The following is a 20,888-nucleotide window of genomic DNA, read 5'->3' on the forward strand; positions in this document are numbered from 1 at the left end:
GGGAAAACTAAAAATCAGCAAGACACAGGCACCCCAAATTTTAGGGCTGCTCTGTTGACAAGAACCTCCACTTCGTTACACCTTAAACATCCCAGGAAAGAGAAGAATGGATAAAGAAGTTGTGGTCCTTATGTACAATGGAATATCACTCAGTCATGAAATCAACGTCATAAGGCTAGGAGCAGCATGATGAGTGGATTTAGGTACGACGATTCTAAGTGAAATAAGTCACACAGAAAAAGACACTTATCATAAGATATCACTTACAGAGGGAATGTAAAAACCGCTACCCTTGAACTGAATTACAAAACAGAACAGAGTCGCACGTTTAGAAAACACACTATGGCTGCTTAACGGGAAAGGTGAGGTGGGGTGATGCATAAAACAAGGGTTTCAAATTAGCTCAGATACCGTTCCATAAACCCAATATGTAATAGACCAGACCTACTCCTTGCTCAGTGAACTGGACTCAACGCCCCCTATTCACCGCCCAAGAATATATCTGACTAGTAAGAATCTTAAAACCTATGTATTGATATCTCTCTGTAAGTGAGTCAAGTGGGTGTAAAGCGGCATAAACACAGCAGAGCAAAGCAGCTAAACCCTATTATAAAAATCAATTACTTTTAAAAACCCGTGAAACAAAGACAGTGAAAGAGAGAGAAATTCTTACAAAATTCGTTCAGGGGCTGCGATGCCACCTGGATTGACCATATCTAGACCCACAGCTGATTGAGACATAAGGGTGGACACTCTTGGGGCTGAGAGGTTTGGTGAGGTTGGGTGAGCTAACGCAGACCCTTTAAAGTAATACGGCGTGGTACCCATCCCATGGGTCCCAAATCTCCAGGTTCAAGGGCATCTTCCTACGTCGAAAACATGCACGAGAAACCCAGAAGATGGTACACCGTGTGACCGGGAAAGGTTTCTAAAACGCACCTCATTTCTCATCTCCTTGTGCTCCGGTTCGCCATTCCAGCCGCTTTACTAGCAATCTCCCTCCTTGGAGAATCAGCACCTTTAACCTCCTGTTCCGTACACGTTGCAATTTGTCCTGAGGATGAACGGGAAGAGGGGGAACCAATGAGAGACTAGCTCTAGGTGTTGGGACAGGCAGAGGTCACTCTATTTTCCCATCAGGAAGCAGAATTAACCACAGGCTCAGCCTGCCGCCCGGAGCCAGAATAGGGCCTGAAGCAATCCTGCGCTTTTGCGGCCAGCTCCCAAGAAAGCGAGTTGAAAAATGGAGCTCAGGGGCACTGCAATTCACAAACCTGCAGAGTTAGAAATGATAACTCTCGTCCACAAATATATGGAGGGAAGGCAACGAAGAGGATTTGAAAGCAAGGCAGAATTGCAGGAAACCGATTTCAGGAGGTAGATTCGAATCGCCTTTAAAGCACAGGAAAAGCGGCAAAACCTCGACAATGATGCCCTTGGCCAAAAAGGGCGTATGCGTTTTTTCCTGAATATATTCAGGAAAAAACGCATACGCCCTTTTTGGCCAACCAAGCAACCTGGAAAGGCAAATCAGCGCTACAAAGAAGTCTCGCTTCCCATCGGTCAAAAGGGCCATGCTGAATAAAGTGTCAAAACCAGAAATGCAGGACAGGCCATGGAGAAATGGGAGCCTTGCTACGCTGATGGGCGGGCTGTAAATTGCCAACAGCCACTCTGGAGAAGTGTACGGTGTGTCCTGAAACATCTAAAAAACTCAGCTTAGAGAGCATAGGGCACTTCCACTCATGGGCGTATAAATTGGGAAAACTAAAAATCAGCAAGACACAGGCACCCCAAAGTTTAGGGCTGCTCTGTTGACAAGAACCTCCACTTCGTTACACCTGAAACATCCCAGGAAAGAGAAGAATGGATAAAGAAGTTGTGGTCCTTATGTACAATGGAATATCACTCAGCCATGAAATCAACGTCATAAGGCTAGGAGCAGCATGATGAGTGGATTTAGGTACGACGATTCTAAGTGAAATAAGTCACACAGAAAAAGACACTTATCATAAGATATCACTTACAGAGGGAATGTAAAAACCGCTACCCTTGAACTGAATTACAAAACAGAACAGAGTCGCACGTTTAGAAAACACACTATGGCTGCTTAACGGGAAAGGTGAGGTGGGGTGATGCATAAAACAAGGGTTTCAAATTAGCTCAGATACCGTTCCATAAACCCAATATGTAATAGACCAGACCTACTCCTTGCTCAGTGAACTGGACTCAACGCCCCCTATTCACCGCCCAAGAATATATCTGACTAGTAAGAATCTTAAAACCTATGTATTGATATCTCTCTGTAAGTGAGTCAAGTGGGTGTAAAGCGGCATAAACACAGCAGTGCAAAGCAGCTAAACCCTATTATAAAAATCAATTACTTTTAAAAACCCGTGAAACAAAGACAGTGAAAGAGAGAGAAATTCTTACAAAATTCGTTCAGGGGCTGCGATGCCACCTGGATTGACCATATCTAGACCCACAGCTGATTGAGACATAAGGGAGGACACTCTTGGGGCTGAGAGGTTTGGTGAGGTTGGGTGAGCTAACGCAGACCCTGTAAAGTAATACGGCGTGGTACCCATCCCATGGGTCCCAAATCTCCAGGTTCAAGGGCATCGTCCTACGTCGAAAACATGCACGAGAAACCCAGAAGATGGTACACCGTGTGACCGGGAAAGGTTTCTAAAACGCACCTCATTTCTCATCTCCTTGTGCTCCGGTTCGCCATTCCAGCCGCTTTACTAGCAATCTCCCTCCTTGGAGAATCAGCACCTTTAACCTCCTGTTCCGAACACGTTGCAATTTGTCCTGAGGATGAACGGGAAGAGGGGGAACCAATGAGAGACTAGCTCTAGGTGTTGGGACAGGCACAGGTCACTCTATTTTCCCATCAGGAAGCAGAATTAACCACAGGCTCAGCCTGCCGCCCGGAGCCAGAATAGGGCCTGAAGCAATCCTGCGCTTTTGCGGCCAGCTCCCAAGAAAGCGAGTTGAAAAATGGAGCTCAGGGGCACTGCAATTCACAAACCTGCAGAGTTAGAAATGATAACTCTCGTCCACAAATATATGGAGGGAAGGCAACGAAGAGGATTTGAAAGCAAGGCAGAATTGCAGGAAACCGATTTCAGGAGGTAGATTCGAATCGCCTTTAAAGCACAGGAAAAGCGGCAAAACCTCGACAATGATGCCCTTGGCCAAAAAGGGCGTATGCGTTTTTTCCTGAATATATTCAGGAAAAAACGCATACGCCCTTTTTGGCCAACCAAGCAACCTGGAAAGGCAAATCAGCGCTACAAAGAAGTCTCGCTTCCCATCGGTCAAAAGGGCCATGCTGAATAAAGTGTCAAAACCAGAAATGCAGGACAGGCCATGGAGAAATGGGAGCCTTGCTACGCTGATGGGCGGGCTGTAAATTGCCAACAGCCACTCTGGAGAAGTGTACGGTGTGTCCTGAAACATCTAAAAAACTCAGCTTAGAGAGCATAGGGCACTTCCACTCATGGGCGTATAAATTGGGAAAACTAAAAATCAGCAAGACACAGGCACCCCAAATTTTAGGGCTGCTCTGTTGACAAGAACCTCCACTTCGTTACACCTTAAACATCCCAGGAAAGAGAAGAATGGATAAAGAAGTTGTGGTCCTTATGTACAATGGAATATCACTCAGTCATGAAATCAACGTCATAAGGCTAGGAGCAGCATGATGAGTGGATTTAGGTACGACGATTCTAAGTGAAATAAGTCACACAGAAAAAGACACTTATCATAAGATATCACTTACAGAGGGAATGTAAAAACCGCTACCCTTGAACTGAATTACAAAACAGAACAGAGTCGCACGTTTAGAAAACACACTATGGCTGCTTAACGGGAAAGGTGAGGTGGGGTGATGCATAAAACAAGGGTTTCAAATTAGCTCAGATACCGTTCCATAAACCCAATATGTAATAGACCAGACCTACTCCTTGCTCAGTGAACTGGACTCAACGCCCCCTATTCACCGCCCAAGAATATATCTGACTAGTAAGAATCTTAAAACCTATGTATTGATATCTCTCTGTAAGTGAGTCAAGTGGGTGTAAAGCGGCATAAACACAGCAGAGCAAAGCAGCTAAACCCTATTATAAAAATCAATTACTTTTAAAAACCCGTGAAACAAAGACAGTGAAAGAGAGAGAAATTCTTACAAAATTCGTTCAGGGGCTGCGATGCCACCTGGATTGACCATATCTAGACCCACAGCTGATTGAGACATAAGGGTGGACACTCTTGGGGCTGAGAGGTTTGGTGAGGTTGGGTGAGCTAACGCAGACCCTTTAAAGTAATACGGCGTGGTACCCATCCCATGGGTCCCAAATCTCCAGGTTCAAGGGCATCTTCCTACGTCGAAAACATGCACGAGAAACCCAGAAGATGGTACACCGTGTGACCGGGAAAGGTTTCTAAAACGCACCTCATTTCTCATCTCCTTGTGCTCCGGTTCGCCATTCCAGCCGCTTTACTAGCAATCTCCCTCCTTGGAGAATCAGCACCTTTAACCTCCTGTTCCGTACACGTTGCAATTTGTCCTGAGGATGAACGGGAAGAGGGGGAACCAATGAGAGACTAGCTCTAGGTGTTGGGACAGGCAGAGGTCACTCTATTTTCCCATCAGGAAGCAGAATTAACCACAGGCTCAGCCTGCCGCCCGGAGCCAGAATAGGGCCTGAAGCAATCCTGCGCTTTTGCGGCCAGCTCCCAAGAAAGCGAGTTGAAAAATGGAGCTCAGGGGCACTGCAATTCACAAACCTGCAGAGTTAGAAATGATAACTCTCGTCCACAAATATATGGAGGGAAGGCAACGAAGAGGATTTGAAAGCAAGGCAGAATTGCAGGAAACCGATTTCAGGAGGTAGATTCGAATCGCCTTTAAAGCACAGGAAAAGCGGCAAAACCTCGACAATGATGCCCTTGGCCAAAAAGGGCGTATGCGTTTTTTCCTGAATATATTCAGGAAAAAACGCATACGCCCTTTTTGGCCAACCAAGCAACCTGGAAAGGCAAATCAGCGCTACAAAGAAGTCTCGCTTCCCATCGGTCAAAAGGGCCATGCTGAATAAAGTGTCAAAACCAGAAATGCAGGACAGCCCATGGAGAAATGGGAGCCTTGCTACGCTGATGGGCGGGCTGTAAATTGCCAACAGCCACTCTGGAGAAGTGTACGGTGTGTCCTGAAACATCTAAAAAACTCAGCTTAGAGAGCATAGGGCACTTCCACTCATGGGCGTATAAATTGGGAAAACTAAAAATCAGCAAGACACAGGCACCCCAAAGTTTAGGGCTGCTCTGTTGACAAGAACCTCCACTTCGTTACACCTTAAACATCCCAGGAAAGAGAAGAATGGATAAAGAAGTTGTGGTCCTTATGTACAATGGAATATCACTCAGCCATGAAATCAACGTCATAAGGCTAGGAGCAGCATGATGAGTGGATTTAGGTACGACGATTCTAAGTGAAATAAGTCACACAGAAAAAGACACTTATCATAAGATATCACTTACAGAGGGAATGTAAAAACCGCTACCCTTGAACTGAATTACAAAACAGAACAGAGTCGCACGTTTAGAAAACACACTATGGCTGCTTAACGGGAAAGGTGAGGTGGGGTGATGCATAAAACAAGGGTTTCAAATTAGCTCAGATACCGTTCCATAAACCCAATATGTAATAGACCAGACCTACTCCTTGCTCAGTGAACTGGACTCAACGCCCCCTATTCACCGCCCAAGAATATATCTGACTAGTAAGAATCTTAAAACCTATGTATTGATATCTCTCTGTAAGTGAGTCAAGTGGGTGTAAAGCGGCATAAACACAGCAGTGCAAAGCAGCTAAACCCTATTATAAAAATCAATTACTTTTAAAAACCCGTGAAACAAAGACAGTGAAAGAGAGAGAAATTCTTACAAAATTCGTTCAGGGGCTGCGATGCCACCTGGATTGACCATATCTAGACCCACAGCTGATTGAGACATAAGGGTGGACACTCTTGGGGCTGAGAGGTTTGGTGAGGTTGGGTGAGCTAACGCAGACCCTTTAAAGTAATACGGCGTGGTACCCATCCCATGGGTCCCAAATCTCCAGGTTCAAGGGCATCTTCCTACGTCGAAAACATGCACGAGAAACCCAGAAGATGGTACACCGTGTGACCGGGAAAGGTTTCTAAAACGCACCTCATTTCTCATCTCCTTGTGCTCCGGTTCGCCATTCCAGCCGCTTTACTAGCAATCTCCCTCCTTGGAGAATCAGCACCTTTAACCTCCTGTTCCGTACACGTTGCAATTTGTCCTGAGGATGAACGGGAAGAGGGGGAACCAATGAGAGACTAGCTCTAGGTGTTGGGACAGGCAGAGGTCACTCTATTTTCCCATCAGGAAGCAGAATTAACCACAGGCTCAGCCTGCCGCCCGGAGCCAGAATAGGGCCTGAAGCAATCCTGCGCTTTTGCGGCCAGCTCCCAAGAAAGCGAGTTGAAAAATGGAGCTCAGGGGCACTGCAATTCACAAACCTGCAGAGTTAGAAATGATAACTCTCGTCCACAAATATATGGAGGGAAGGCAACGAAGAGGATTTGAAAGCAAGGCAGAATTGCAGGAAACCGATTTCAGGAGGTAGATTCGAATCGCCTTTAAAGCACAGGAAAAGCAGCAAAACCTCGACAATGATGCCCTTGGCCAAAAAGGGCGTATGCGTTTTTTCCTGAATATATTCAGGAAAAAACGCATACGCCCTTTTTGGCCAACCAAGCAACCTGGAAAGGCAAATCAGCGCTACAAAGAAGTCTCGCTTCCCATCGGTCAAAAGGGCCATGCTGAATAAAGTGTCAAAACCAGAAATGCAGGACAGGCCATGGAGAAATGGGAGCCTTGCTACGCTGATGGGCGGGCTGTAAATTGCCAACAGCTACTCTGGAGAAGTGTACGGTGTGTCCTGAAACATCTAAAAAACTCAGCTTAGAGAGCATAGGGCACTTCCACTCATGGGCGTATAAATTGGGAAAACTAAAAATCAGCAAGACACAGGCACCCCAAAGTTTAGGGCTGCTCTGTTGACAAGAACCTCCACTTCGTTACACCTGAAACATCCCAGGAAAGAGAAGAATGGATAAAGAAGTTGTGGTCCTTATGTACAATGGAATATCACTCAGCCATGAAATCAACGTCATAAGGCTAGGAGCAGCATGATGAGTGGATTTAGGTACGACGATTCTAAGTGAAATAAGTCACACAGAAAAAGACACTTATCATAAGATATCACTTACAGAGGGAATGTAAAAACCGCTACCCTTGAACTGAATTACAAAACAGAACAGAGTCGCACGTTTAGAAAACACACTATGGCTGCTTAACGGGAAAGGTGAGGTGGGGTGATGCATAAAACAAGGGTTTCAAATTAGCTCAGATACCGTTCCATAAACCCAATATGTAATAGACCAGACCTACTCCTTGCTCAGTGAACTGGACTCAACGCCCCCTATTCACCGCCCAAGAATATATCTGACTAGTAAGAATCTTAAAACCTATGTATTGATATCTCTCTGTAAGTGAGTCAAGTGGGTGTAAAGCGGCATAAACACAGCAGTGCAAAGCAGCTAAACCCTATTATAAAAATCAATTACTTTTAAAAACCCGTGAAACAAAGACAGTGAAAGAGAGAGAAATTCTTACAAAATTCGTTCAGGGGCTGCGATGCCACCTGGATTGACCATATCTAGACCCACAGCTGATTGAGACATAAGGGAGGACACTCTTGGGGCTGAGAGGTTTGGTGAGGTTGGGTGAGCTAACGCAGACCCTGTAAAGTAATACGGCGTGGTACCCATCCCATGGGTCCCAAATCTCCAGGTTCAAGGGCATCGTCCTACGTCGAAAACATGCACGAGAAACCCAGAAGATGGTACACCGTGTGACCGGGAAAGGTTTCTAAAACGCACCTCATTTCTCATCTCCTTGTGCTCCGGTTCGCCATTCCAGCTGCTTTACTAGCAATCTCCCTCCTTGGAGAATCAGCACCTTTAACCTCCTGTTCCGAACACGTTGCAATTTGTCCTGAGGATGAACGGGAAGAGGGGGAACCAATGAGAGACTAGCTCTAGGTGTTGGGACAGGCAGAGGTCACTCTATTTTCCCATCAGGAAGCAGAATTAACCACAGGCTCAGCCTGCCGCCCGGAGCCAGAATAGGGCCTGAAGCAATCCTGCGCTTTTGCGGCCAGCTCCCAAGAAAGCGAGTTGAAAAATGGAGCTCAGGGGCACTGCAATTCACAAACCTGCAGAGTTAGAAATGATAACTCTCGTCCACAAATATATGGAGGGAAGGCAACGAAGAGGATTTGAAAGCAAGGCAGAATTGCAGGAAACCGATTTCAGGAGGTAGATTCGAATCGCCTTTAAAGCACAGGAAAAGCGGCAAAACCTCGACAATGATGCCCTTGGCCAAAAAGGGCGTATGCGTTTTTTCCTGAATATATTCAGGAAAAAACGCATACGCCCTTTTTGGCCAACCAAGCAACCTGGAAAGGCAAATCAGCGCTACAAAGAAGTCTCGCTTCCCATCGGTCAAAAGGGCCATGCTGAATAAAGTGTCAAAACCAGAAATGCAGGACAGCCCATGGAGAAATGGGAGCCTTGCTACGCTGATGGGCGGGCTGTAAATTGCCAACAGCCACTCTGGAGAAGTGTACGGTGTGTCCTGAAACATCTAAAAAACTCAGCTTAGAGAGCATAGGGCACTTCCACTCATGGGCGTATAAATTGGGAAAACTAAAAATCAGCAAGACACAGGCACCCCAAAGTTTAGGGCTGCTCTGTTGACAAGAACCTCCACTTCGTTACACCTTAAACATCCCAGGAAAGAGAAGAATGGATAAAGAAGTTGTGGTCCTTATGTACAATGGAATATCACTCAGCCATGAAATCAACGTCATAAGGCTAGGAGCAGCATGATGAGTGGATTTAGGTACGACGATTCTAAGTGAAATAAGTCACACAGAAAAAGACACTTATCATAAGATATCACTTACAGAGGGAATGTAAAAACCGCTACCCTTGAACTGAATTACAAAACAGAACAGAGTCGCACGTTTAGAAAACACACTATGGCTGCTTAACGGGAAAGGTGAGGTGGGGTGATGCATAAAACAAGGGTTTCAAATTAGCTCAGATACCGTTCCATAAACCCAATATGTAATAGACCAGACCTACTCCTTGCTCAGTGAACTGGACTCAACGCCCCCTATTCACCGCCCAAGAATATATCTGACTAGTAAGAATCTTAAAACCTATGTATTGATATCTCTCTGTAAGTGAGTCAAGTGGGTGTAAAGCGGCATAAACACAGCAGTGCAAAGCAGCTAAACCCTATTATAAAAATCAATTACTTTTAAAAACCCGTGAAACAAAGACAGTGAAAGAGAGAGAAATTCTTACAAAATTCGTTCAGGGGCTGCGATGCCACCTGGATTGACCATATCTAGACCCACAGCTGATTGAGACATAAGGGAGGACACTCTTGGGGCTGAGAGGTTTGGTGAGGTTGGGTGAGCTAACGCAGACCCTGTAAAGTGATATGGCGTGGTACCCATCCCATGGGTCCCAAATCTCCAGGTTCAAGGGCATCGTCCTACGTCGAAAACATGCACGAGAAACCCAGAAGATGGTACACCGTGTGACCGGGAAAGGTTTCTAAAACGCACCTCATTTCTCATCTCCTTGTGCTCCGGTTCGCCATTCCAGCCGCTTTACTAGCAATCTCCCTCCTTGGAGAATCAGCACCTTTAACCTCCTGTTCCGAACACGTTGCAATTTGTCCTGAGGATGAACGGGAAGAGGGGGAACCAATGAGAGACTAGCTCTAGGTGTTGGGACAGGCAGAGGTCACTCTATTTTCCCATCAGGAAGCAGAATTAACCACAGGCTCAGCCTGCCGCCCGGAGCCAGAATAGGGCCTGAAGCAATCCTGCGCTTTTGCGGCCAGCTCCCAAGAAAGCGAGTTGAAAAATGGAGCTCAGGGGCACTGCAATTCACAAACCTGCAGAGTTAGAAATGATAACTCTCGTCCACAAATATATGGAGGGAAGGCTACGAAGAGGATTTGAAAGCAAGGCAGAATTGCAGGAAACCGATTTCAGGAGGTAGATTCGAATCGCCTTTAAAGCACAGGAAAAGCGGCAAAACCTCGACAATGATGCCCTTGGCCAAAAAGGGCGTATGCGTTTTTTCCTGAATATATTCAGGAAAAAACGCATACGCCCTTTTTGGCCAACCAAGCAACCTGGAAAGGCAAATCAGCGCTACAAAGAAGTCTCGCTTCCCATCGGTCAAAAGGGCCATGCTGAATAAAGTGTCAAAACCAGAAATGCAGGACAGGCCATGGAGAAATGGGAGCCTTGCTACGCTGATGGGCGGGCTGTAAATTGCCAACAGCCACTCTGGAGAAGTGTACGGTGTGTCCTGAAACATCTAAAAAACTCAGCTTAGAGAGCATAGGGCACTTCCACTCATGGGCGTATAAATTGGGAAAACTAAAAATCAGCAAGACACAGGCACCCCAAAGTTTAGGGCTGCTCTGTTGACAAGAACCTCCACTTCGTTACACCTTAAACATCCCAGGAAAGAGAAGAATGGATAAAGAAGTTGTGGTCCTTATGTACAATGGAATATCACTCAGCCATGAAATCAACGTCATAAGGCTAGGAGCAGCATGATGAGTGGATTTAGGTACGACGATTCTAAGTGAAATAAGTCACACAGAAAAAGACACTTATCATAAGATATCACTTACAGAGGGAATGTAAAAACCGCTACCCTTGAACTGAATTACAAAACAGAACAGAGTCGCACGTTTAGAAAACACACTATGGCTGCTTAACGGGAAAGGTGAGGTGGGGTGATGCATAAAACAAGGGTTTCAAATTAGCTCAGATACCGTTCCATAAACCCAATATGTAATAGACCAGACCTACTCCTTGCTCAGTGAACTGGACTCAACGCCCCCTATTCACCGCCCAAGAATATATCTGACTAGTAAGAATCTTAAAACCTATGTATTGATATCTCTCTGTAAGTCAGTCAAGTGGGTGTAAAGCGGCATAAACACAGCAGTGCAAAGCAGCTAAACCCTATTATAAAAATCAATTACTTTTAAAAACCCGTGAAACAAAGACAGTGAAAGAGAGAGAAATTCTTACAAAATTCGTTCAGGGGCTGCGATGCCACCTGGATTGACCATATCTAGACCCACAGCTGATTGAGACATAAGGGTGGACACTCTTGGGGCTGAGAGGTTTGGTGAGGTTGGGTGAGCTAACGCAGACCCTTTAAAGTAATACGGCGTGGTACCCATCCCATGGGTCCCAAATCTCCAGGTTCAAGGGCATCTTCCTACGTCGAAAACATGCACGAGAAACCCAGAAGATGGTACACCGTGTGACCGGGAAAGGTTTCTAAAACGCACCTCATTTCTCATCTCCTTGTGCTCCGGTTCGCCATTCCAGCCGCTTTACTAGCAATCTCCCTCCTTGGAGAATCAGCACCTTTAACCTCCTGTTCCGTACACGTTGCAATTTGTCCTGAGGATGAACGGAAAGAGGGGGAACCAATGAGAGACTAGCTCTAGGTGTTGGGACAGGCAGAGGTCACTCTATTTTCCCATCAGGAAGCAGAATTAACCACAGGCTCAGCCTGCCGCCCGGAGCCAGAATAGGGCCTGAAGCAATCCTGCGCTTTTGCGGCCAGCTCCCAAGAAAGCGAGTTGAAAAATGGAGCTCAGGGGCACTGCAATTCACAAACCTGCAGAGTTAGAAATGATAACTCTCGTCCACAAATATATGGAGGGAAGGCAACGAAGAGGATTTGAAAGCAAGGCAGAATTGCAGGAAACCGATTTCAGGAGGTAGATTCGAATCACCTTTAAAGCACAGGAAAAGCGGCAAAACCTCGACAATGATGCCCTTGGCCAAAAAGGGCGTATGCGTTTTTTCCTGAATATATTCAGGAAAAAACGCATACGCCCTTTTTGGCCAACCAAGCAACCTGGAAAGGCAAATCAGCGCTACAAAGAAGTCTCGCTTCCCATCGGTCAAAAGGGCCATGCTGAATAAAGTGTCAAAACCAGAAATGCAGGACAGGCCATGGAGAAATGGGAGCCTTGCTACGCTGATGGGCGGGCTGTAAATTGCCAACAGCCACTCTGGAGAAGTGTACGGTGTGTCCTGAAACATCTAAAAAACTCAGCTTAGAGAGCATAGGGCACTTCCACTCATGGGCGTATAAATTGGGAAAACTAAAAATCAGCAAGACACAGGCACCCCAAAGTTTAGGGCTGCTCTGTTGACAAGAACCTCCACTTCGTTACACCTTAAACATCCCAGGAAAGAGAAGAATGGATAAAGAAGTTGTGGTCCTTATGTACAATGGAATATCACTCAGCCATGAAATCAACGTCATAAGGCTAGGAGCAGCATGATGAGTGGATTTAGGTACGACGATTCTAAGTGAAATAAGTCACACAGAAAAAGACACTTATCATAAGATATCACTTACAGAGGGAATGTAAAAACCGCTACCCTTGAACTGAATTACAAAACAGAACAGAGTCGCACGTTTAGAAAACACACTATGGCTGCTTAACGGGAAAGGTGAGGTGGGGTGATGCATAAAACAAGGGTTTCAAATTAGCTCAGATACCGTTCCATAAACCCAATATGTAATAGACAAGACCTACTCCTTGCTCAGTGAACTGGACTCAACGCCCCCTATTCACCGCCCAAGAATATATCTGACTAGTAAGAATCTTAAAACTTATGTATTGATATCTCTCTGTAAGTGAGTCAAGTGGGTGTAAAGCGGCATAAACACAGCAGTGCAAAGCAGCTAAACCCTGTTATAAAAATCAATTACTTTTAAAAACCCGTGAAACAAAGACAGTGAAAGAGAGAGAAATTCTTACAAAATTCGTTCAGGGGCTGCGATGCCACCTGGATTGACCATATCTAGACCCACAGCTGATTGAGACATAAGGGTGGACACTCTTGGGGCTGAGAGGTTTGGTGAGGTTGGGTGAGCTAACGCAGACCCTTTAAAGTAATACGGCGTGGTACCCATCCCATGGGTCCCAAATCTCCAGGTTCAAGGGCATCTTCCTACGTCGAAAACATGCACGAGAAACCCAGAAGATGGTACACCGTGTGACCGGGAAAGGTTTCTAAAACGCACGTCATTTCTCATCTCCTTGTGCTCCGGTTCGCCATTCCAGCCGCTTTACTAGCAATCTCCGTCCTTGGAGAATCAGCACCTTCAACCTCCTGTTCCGTACACGTTGCAATTTGTCCTGAGGATGAACGGGAAGAGGGGGAACCAATGAGAGACTAGCTCTAGGTGTTGGGACAGGCAGAGGTCACTCTATTTTCCCATCAGGAAGCAGAATTAACCACAGGCTCAGCCTGCCGCCCGGAGCCAGAATAGGGCCTGAAGCAATCCTGCGCTTTTGCGGCCAGCTCCCAAGAAAGCGAGTTGAAAAATGGAGCTCAGGGGCACTGCAATTCACAAACCTGCAGAGTTAGAAATGATAACTCTCGTCCACAAATATATGGAGGGAAGGCTACGAAGAGGATTTGAAAGCAAGGCAGAATTGCAGGAAACCGATTTCAGGAGGTAGATTCGAATCGCCTTTAAAGCACAGGAAAAGCGGCAAAACCTCGACAATGATGCCCTTGGCCAAAAAGGGCGTATGCGTTTTTTCCTGAATATATTCAGGAAAAAACGCATACGCCCTTTTTGGCCAACCAAGCAACCTGGAAAGGCAAATCAGCGCTACAAAGAAGTCTCGCTTCCCATCGGTCAAAAGGGCCATGCTGAATAAAGTGTCAAAACCAGAAATGCAGGACAGGCCATGGAGAAATGGGAGCCTTGCTACGCTGATGGGCGGGCTGTAAATTGCCAACAGCCACTCTGGAGAAGTGTACGGTGTGTCCTGAAACATCTAAAAAACTCAGCTTAGAGAGCATAGGGCACTTCCACTCATGGGCGTATAAATTGGGAAAACTAAAAATCAGCAAGACACAGGCACCCCAAAGTTTAGGGCTGCTCTGTTGACAAGAACCTCCACTTCGTTACACCTTAAACATCCCAGGAAAGAGAAGAATGGATAAAGAAGTTGTGGTCCTTATGTACAATGGAATATCACTCAGCCATGAAATCAACGTCATAAGGCTAGGAGCAGCATGATGAGTGGATTTAGGTACGACGATTCTAAGTGAAATAAGTCACACAGAAAAAGACACTTATCATAAGATATCACTTACAGAGGGAATGTAAAAACCGCTACCCTTGAACTGAATTACAAAACAGAACAGAGTCGCACGTTTAGAAAACACACTATGGCTGCTTAACGGGAAAGGTGAGGTGGGGTGATGCATAAAACAAGGGTTTCAAATTAGCTCAGATACCGTTCCATAAACCCAATATGTAATAGACCAGACCTACTCCTTGCTCAGTGAACTGGACTCAACGCCCCCTATTCACCGCCCAAGAATATATCTGACTAGTAAGAATCTTAAAACCTATGTATTGATATCTCTCTGTAAGTGAGTCAAGTGGGTGTAAAGCGGCATAAACACAGCAGTGCAAAGCAGCTAAACCCTATTATAAAAATCAATTACTTTTAAAAACCCGTGAAACAAAGACAGTGAAAGAGAGAGAAATTCTTACAAAATTCGTTCAGGGGCTGCGATGCCACCTGGATTGACCATATCTAGACCCACAGCTGATTGAGACATAAGGGAGGACACTCTTGGGGCTGAGAGGTTTGGTGAGGTTGGGTGAGCTAACGCAGACCCTGTAAAGTAATACGACGTGGTACCCATCCCATGGGTCCCAAATCTCCAGGTTCAAGGGCATCGTCCTACGTCGAAAACATGCACGAGAAACCCAGAAGATGGTACACCGTGTGACCGGGAAAGGTTTCTAAAACGCACCTCATTTCTCATCTCCTTGTGCTCCGGTTTGCCATTCCAGCCGCTTTACTAGCAATCTCCCTCCTTGGAGAATCAGCACCTTTAACCTCCTGTTCCGAACACGTTGCAATTTGTCCTGAGGATGAACGGGAAGAGGGGGAACCAATGAGAGACTAGCTCTAGGTATTGGGACAGGCACAGGTCACTCTATTTTCCCATCAGGAAGCAGAATTAACCACAGGCTCAGCCTGCCGCCCGGAGCCAGAATAGGGCCTGAAGCAATCCTGCGCTTTTGCGGCCAGCTCCCAAGAAAGCGAGTTGAAAAATGGAGCTCAGGGTCACTGCAATTCACAAACCTGCAGAGGTAGAAATGATAACTCTCGTCCACAAATATATGGAGGGAAGGCAATGAAGAGGATTTGAAAGTAAGGCAGAATTGCAGGAAACCGATTTCAGGAGGTAGATTCGAATCGCCTTTAAAGCACAGGAAAAGCGGCAAAACCTCGACAATGATGCCCTTGGCCAAAAAGGGCGTATGCGTTTTTTCCTGAATATATTCAGGAAAAAACGCATACGCCCTTTTTGGCCAACCAAGCAACCTGGAAAGGCAAATCAGCGCTACAAAGAAGTCTCGCTTCCCATCGGTCAAAAGGGCCATGCTGAATAAAGTGTCAAAACCAGAAATGCAGGACAGGCCATGGAGAAATGGGAGCCTTGCTACGCTGATGGGCGGGCTGTAAATTGCCAACAGCCACTCTGGAGAAGTGTACGGTGTGTCCTGAAACATCTAAAAAACTCAGCTTAGAGAGCATAGGGCACTTCCACTCATGGGCGTATAAATTGGGAAAACTAAAAATCAGCAAGACACAGGCACCCCAAAGTTTAGGGCTGCTCTGTTGACAAGAACCTCCACTTCGTTACACCTGAAACATCCCAGGAAAGAGAAGAATGGATAAAGAAGTTGTGGTCCTTATGTACAATGGAATATCACTCAGCCATGAAATCAACGTCATAAGGCTAGGAGCAGCATGATGAGTGGATTTAGGTACGACGATTCTAAGTGAAATAAGTCACACAGAAAAAGACACTTATCATAAGATATCACTTACAGAGGGAATGTAAAAACCGCTACCCTTGAACTGAATTACAAAACAGAACAGAGTCGCACGTTTAGAAAACACACTATGGCTGCTTAACGGGAAAGGTGAGGTGGGGTGATGCATAAAACAAGGGTTTCAAATTAGCTCAGATACCGTTCCATAAACCCAATATGTAATAGACCAGACCTACTCCTTGCTCAGTGAACTGGACTCAACGCCCCCTATTCACCGCCCAAGAATATATCTGACTAGTAAGAATCTTAAAACCTATGTATTGATATCTCTCTGTAAGTGAGTCAAGTGGGTGTAAAGCGGCATAAACACAGCAGTGCAAAGCAGCTAAACCCTATTATAAAAATCAATTACTTTTAAAAACCCGTGAAACAAAGACAGTGAAAGAGAGAGAAATTCTTACAAAATTCGTTCAGGGGCTGCGATGCCACCTGGATTGACCATATCTAGACCCACAGCTGATTGAGACATAAGGGAGGACACTCTTGGGGCTGAGAGGTTTGGTGAGGTTGGGTGAGCTAACGCAGACCCTGTAAAGTAATACGGCGTGGTACCCATCCCATGGGTCCCAAATCTCCAGGTTCAAGGGCATCGTCCTACGTCGAAAACATGCACGAGAAACCCAGAAGATGGTACACCGTGTGACCGGGAAAGGTTTCTAAAACGCACCTCATTTCTCATCTCCTTGTGCTCCGGTTCGCCATTCCAGCCGCTTTACTAGCAATCTCCCTCCTTGGAGAATCAGCACCTTTAACCTCCTGTTCCGAACACGTTGCAATTTGTCCTGAGGATGAACGGGAAGAGGGGGAACCAATGAGAGACTAGCTCTAGGTGTTGGGACAGGCACAGGTCACTCTATTTTCCCATCAGGAAGCAGAATTAACCACAGGCTCAGCCTGCCGCCCGGAGCCAGAATAGGGCCTGAAGCAATCCTGCGCTTTTGCGGCCAGCTCCCAAGAAAGCGAGTTGAAAAATGGAGCTCAGGGGCACTGCAATTCACAAACCTGCAGAGTTAGAAATGATAACTCTCGTCCACAAATATATGGAGGGAAGGCAACGAAGAGGATTTGAAAGCAAGGCAGAATTGCAGGAAACCGATTTCAGGAGGTAGATTCGAATCGCCTTTAAAGCACAGGAAAAGCGGCAAAACCTCGACAATGATGCCCTTGGCCAAAAAGGGCGTATGCGTTTTTTCCTGAATATATTCAGGAAAAAACGCATACGCCCTTTTTGGCCAACCAAGCAACCTGGAAAGGCAAATCAGCGCTACAAAGAAGTCTCGCTTCCCATCGGTCAAAAGGGCCATGCTGAATAAAGTGTCAAAACCAGAAATGCAGGACAGGCCATGGAGAAATGGGAGCCTTGCTACGCTGATGGGCGGGCTGTAAATTGCCAACAGCCACTCTGGAGAAGTGTACGGTGTGTCCTGAAACATCTAAAAAACTCAGCTTAGAGAGCATAGGGCACTTCCACTCATGGGCGTATAAATTGGGAAAACTAAAAATCAGCAAGACACAGGCACCCCAAATTTTAGGGCTGCTCTGTTGACAAGAACCTCCACTTCGTTACACCTTAAACATCCCAGGAAAGAGAAGAATGGATAAAGAAGTTGTGGTCCTTATGTACAATGGAATATCACTCAGCCATGAAATCAACGTCATAAGGCTAGGAGCAGCATGATGAGTGGATTTAGGTACGACGATTCTAAGTGAAATAAGTCACACAGAAAAAGACACTTATCATAAGATATCACTTACAGAGGGAATGTAAAAACCGCTACCCTTGAACTGAATTACAAAACAGAACAGAGTCGCACGTTTAGAAAACACACTATGGCTGCTTAACGGGAAAGGTGAGGTGGGGTGATGCATAAAACAAGGGTTTCAAATTAGCTCAGATACCGTTCCATAAACCCAATATGTAATAGACCAGACCTACTCCTTGCTCAGTGAACTGGACTCAACGCCCCCTATTCACCGCCCAAGAATATATCTGACTAGTAAGAATCTTAAAACCTATGTATTGATATCTCTCTGTAAGTGAGTCAAGTGGGTGTAAAGCGGCATAAACACAGCAGAGCAAAGCAGCTAAACCCTATTATAAAAATCAATTACTTTTAAAAACCCGTGAAACAAAGACAGTGAAAGAGAGAGAAATTCTTACAAAATTCGTTCAGGGGCTGCGATGCCACCTGGATTGACCATATCTAGACCCACAGCTGATTGAGACATAAGGGTGGACACTCTTGGGGCTGAGAGGTTTGGTGAGGTTGGGTGAGCTAACGCAGACCCTTTAAAGTAATACGGCGTGGTACCCATCCCATGGGTCCCAAATCTCCAGGTTCAAGGGCATCTTCCTACGTCGAAAACATGCACGAGAAACCCAGAAGATGGTACACCGTGTGACCGGGAAAGGTTTCTAAAACGCACCTCATTTCTCATCTCCTTGTGCTCCGGTTCGCCATTCCAGCCGCTTTACTAGCAATCTCCCTCCTTGGAGAATCAGCACCTTTAACCTCCTGTTCCGTACACGTTGCAATTTGTCCTGAGGATGAACGGGAAGAGGGGGAACCAATGAGAGACTAGCTCTAGGTGTTGGGACAGGCAGAGGTCACTCTATTTTCCCATCAGGAAGCAGAATTAACCACAGGCTCAGCCTGCCGCCCGGAGCCAGAATAGGGCCTGAAGCAATCCTGCGCTTTTGCGGCCAGCTCCCAAGAAAGCGAGTTGAAAAATGGAGCTCAGGGGCACTGCAATTCACAAACCTGCAGAGTTAGAAATGATAACTCTCGTCCACAAATATATGGAGGGAAGGCAACGAAGAGGATTTGAAAGCAAGGCAGAATTGCAGGAAACCGATTTCAGGAGGTAGATTCGAATCGCCTTTAAAGCACAGGAAAAGCGGCAAAACCTCGACAATGATGCCCTTGGCCAAAAAGGGCGTATGCGTTTTTTCCTGAATATATTCAGGAAAAAACGCATACGCCCTTTTTGGCCAACCAAGCAACCTGGAAAGGCAAATCAGCGCTACAAAGAAGTCTCGCTTCCCATCGGTCAAAAGGGCCATGCTGAATAAAGTGTCAAAACCAGAAATGCAGGACAGCCCATGGAGAAATGGGAGCCTTGCTACGCTGATGGGTGGGCTGTAAATTGCCAACAGCCACTCTGGAGAAGTGTACGGTGTGTCCTGAAACATCTAAAAAACTCAGCTTAGAGAGCATAGGGCACTTCCACTCATGGGCGTATAAATTGGGAAAACTAAAAATCAGCAAGACACAGGCACCCCAAAGTTTAGGGCTGCTCTGTTGACAAGAACCTCCACTTCGTTACACCTGAAACATCCCAGGAAAGAGAAGAATGGATAAAGAAGTTGTGGTCCTTATGTACAATGGAATATCACTCAGCCATGAAATCAACGTCATAAGGCTAGGAGCAGCATGATGAGTGGATTTAGGTACGACGATTCTAAGTGAAATAAGTCACACAGAAAAAGACACTTATCATAAGATATCACTTACAGAGGGAATGTAAAAACCGCTACCCTTGAACTGAATTACAAAACAGAACAGAGTCGCACGTTTAGAAAACACACTATGGCTGCTTAACGGGAAAGGTGAGGTGGGGTGATGCATAAAACAAGGGTTTCAAATTAGCTCAGATACCGTTCCATAAACCCAATATGTAATAGACCAGACCTACTCCTTGCTCAGTGAACTGGACTCAACGCCCCCTATTCACCGCCCAAGAATATATCTGACTAGTAAGAATCTTAAAACCTATGTATTGATATCTCTCTGTAAGTGAGTCAAGTGGGTGTAAAGCGGCATAAACACAGCAGTGCAAAGCAGCTAAACCCTGTTATAAAAATCAATTACTTTTAAAAACCCGTGAAACAAAGACAGTGAAAGAGAGAGAAATTCTTACAAAATTCGTTCAGGGGCTGCGATGCCACCTGGATTGACCATATCTAGACCCACAGCTGATTGAGACATAAGGGTGGACACTCTTGGGGCTGAGAGGTTTGGTGAGGTTGGGTGAGCTAACACAGACCCTTTAAAGTAATACGGCGTGGTACCCATCCCATGGGTCCCAAATCTCCAGGTTCAAGGGCATCGTCCTACGTCGAAAACATGCACGAGAAACCCAGAAGATGGTACACCGTGTGACCGGGAAAGGTTTCTAAAACGCACCTCATTTCTCATCTCCTTGTGCTCCGGTTCGCCATTCCAGCCGCTTTACTAGCAATCTCCCTCCTTGGAGAATCAGCACCTTTAACCTCCTGTTCCGAACACGTTGCAATTTGTCCTGAGGATGAACGGGAAGAGGGGGAACCAATGAGAGACTAGCTCTAGGTGTTGGGACAGGCACAGGTCACTCTATTTTCCCATCAGGAAGCAGAATTAACCACAGGCTCAGCCTGCCGCCCGGAGCCAGAATAGGGCCTGAAGCAATCCTGCGCTTTTGCGGCCAGCTCCCAAGAAAGCGAGTTGAAAAATGGAGCTCAGGGGCACTGCAATTCACAAACCTGCAGAGTTAGAAATGATAACTCTCGTCCACAAATATATGGAGGGAAGGCAACGAAGAGGATTTGAAAGCAAGGCAGAATTGCAGGAAACCGATTTCAGGAGGTAGATTCGAATCGCCTTTAAAGCACAGGAAAAGCGGCAAAACCTCGACAATGATGCCCTTGGCCAAAAAGGGCGTATGCGTTTTTTCCTGAATATATTCAGGAAAAAACGCATACGCCCTTTTTGGCCAACCAAGCAACCTGGAAAGGCA

This window comes from Balaenoptera borealis (assembly GCF_965194805.1).
Source record: "Balaenoptera borealis genome assembly, chromosome: 10".
Lineage (NCBI taxonomy): Eukaryota > Metazoa > Chordata > Mammalia > Artiodactyla > Balaenopteridae > Balaenoptera > Balaenoptera borealis.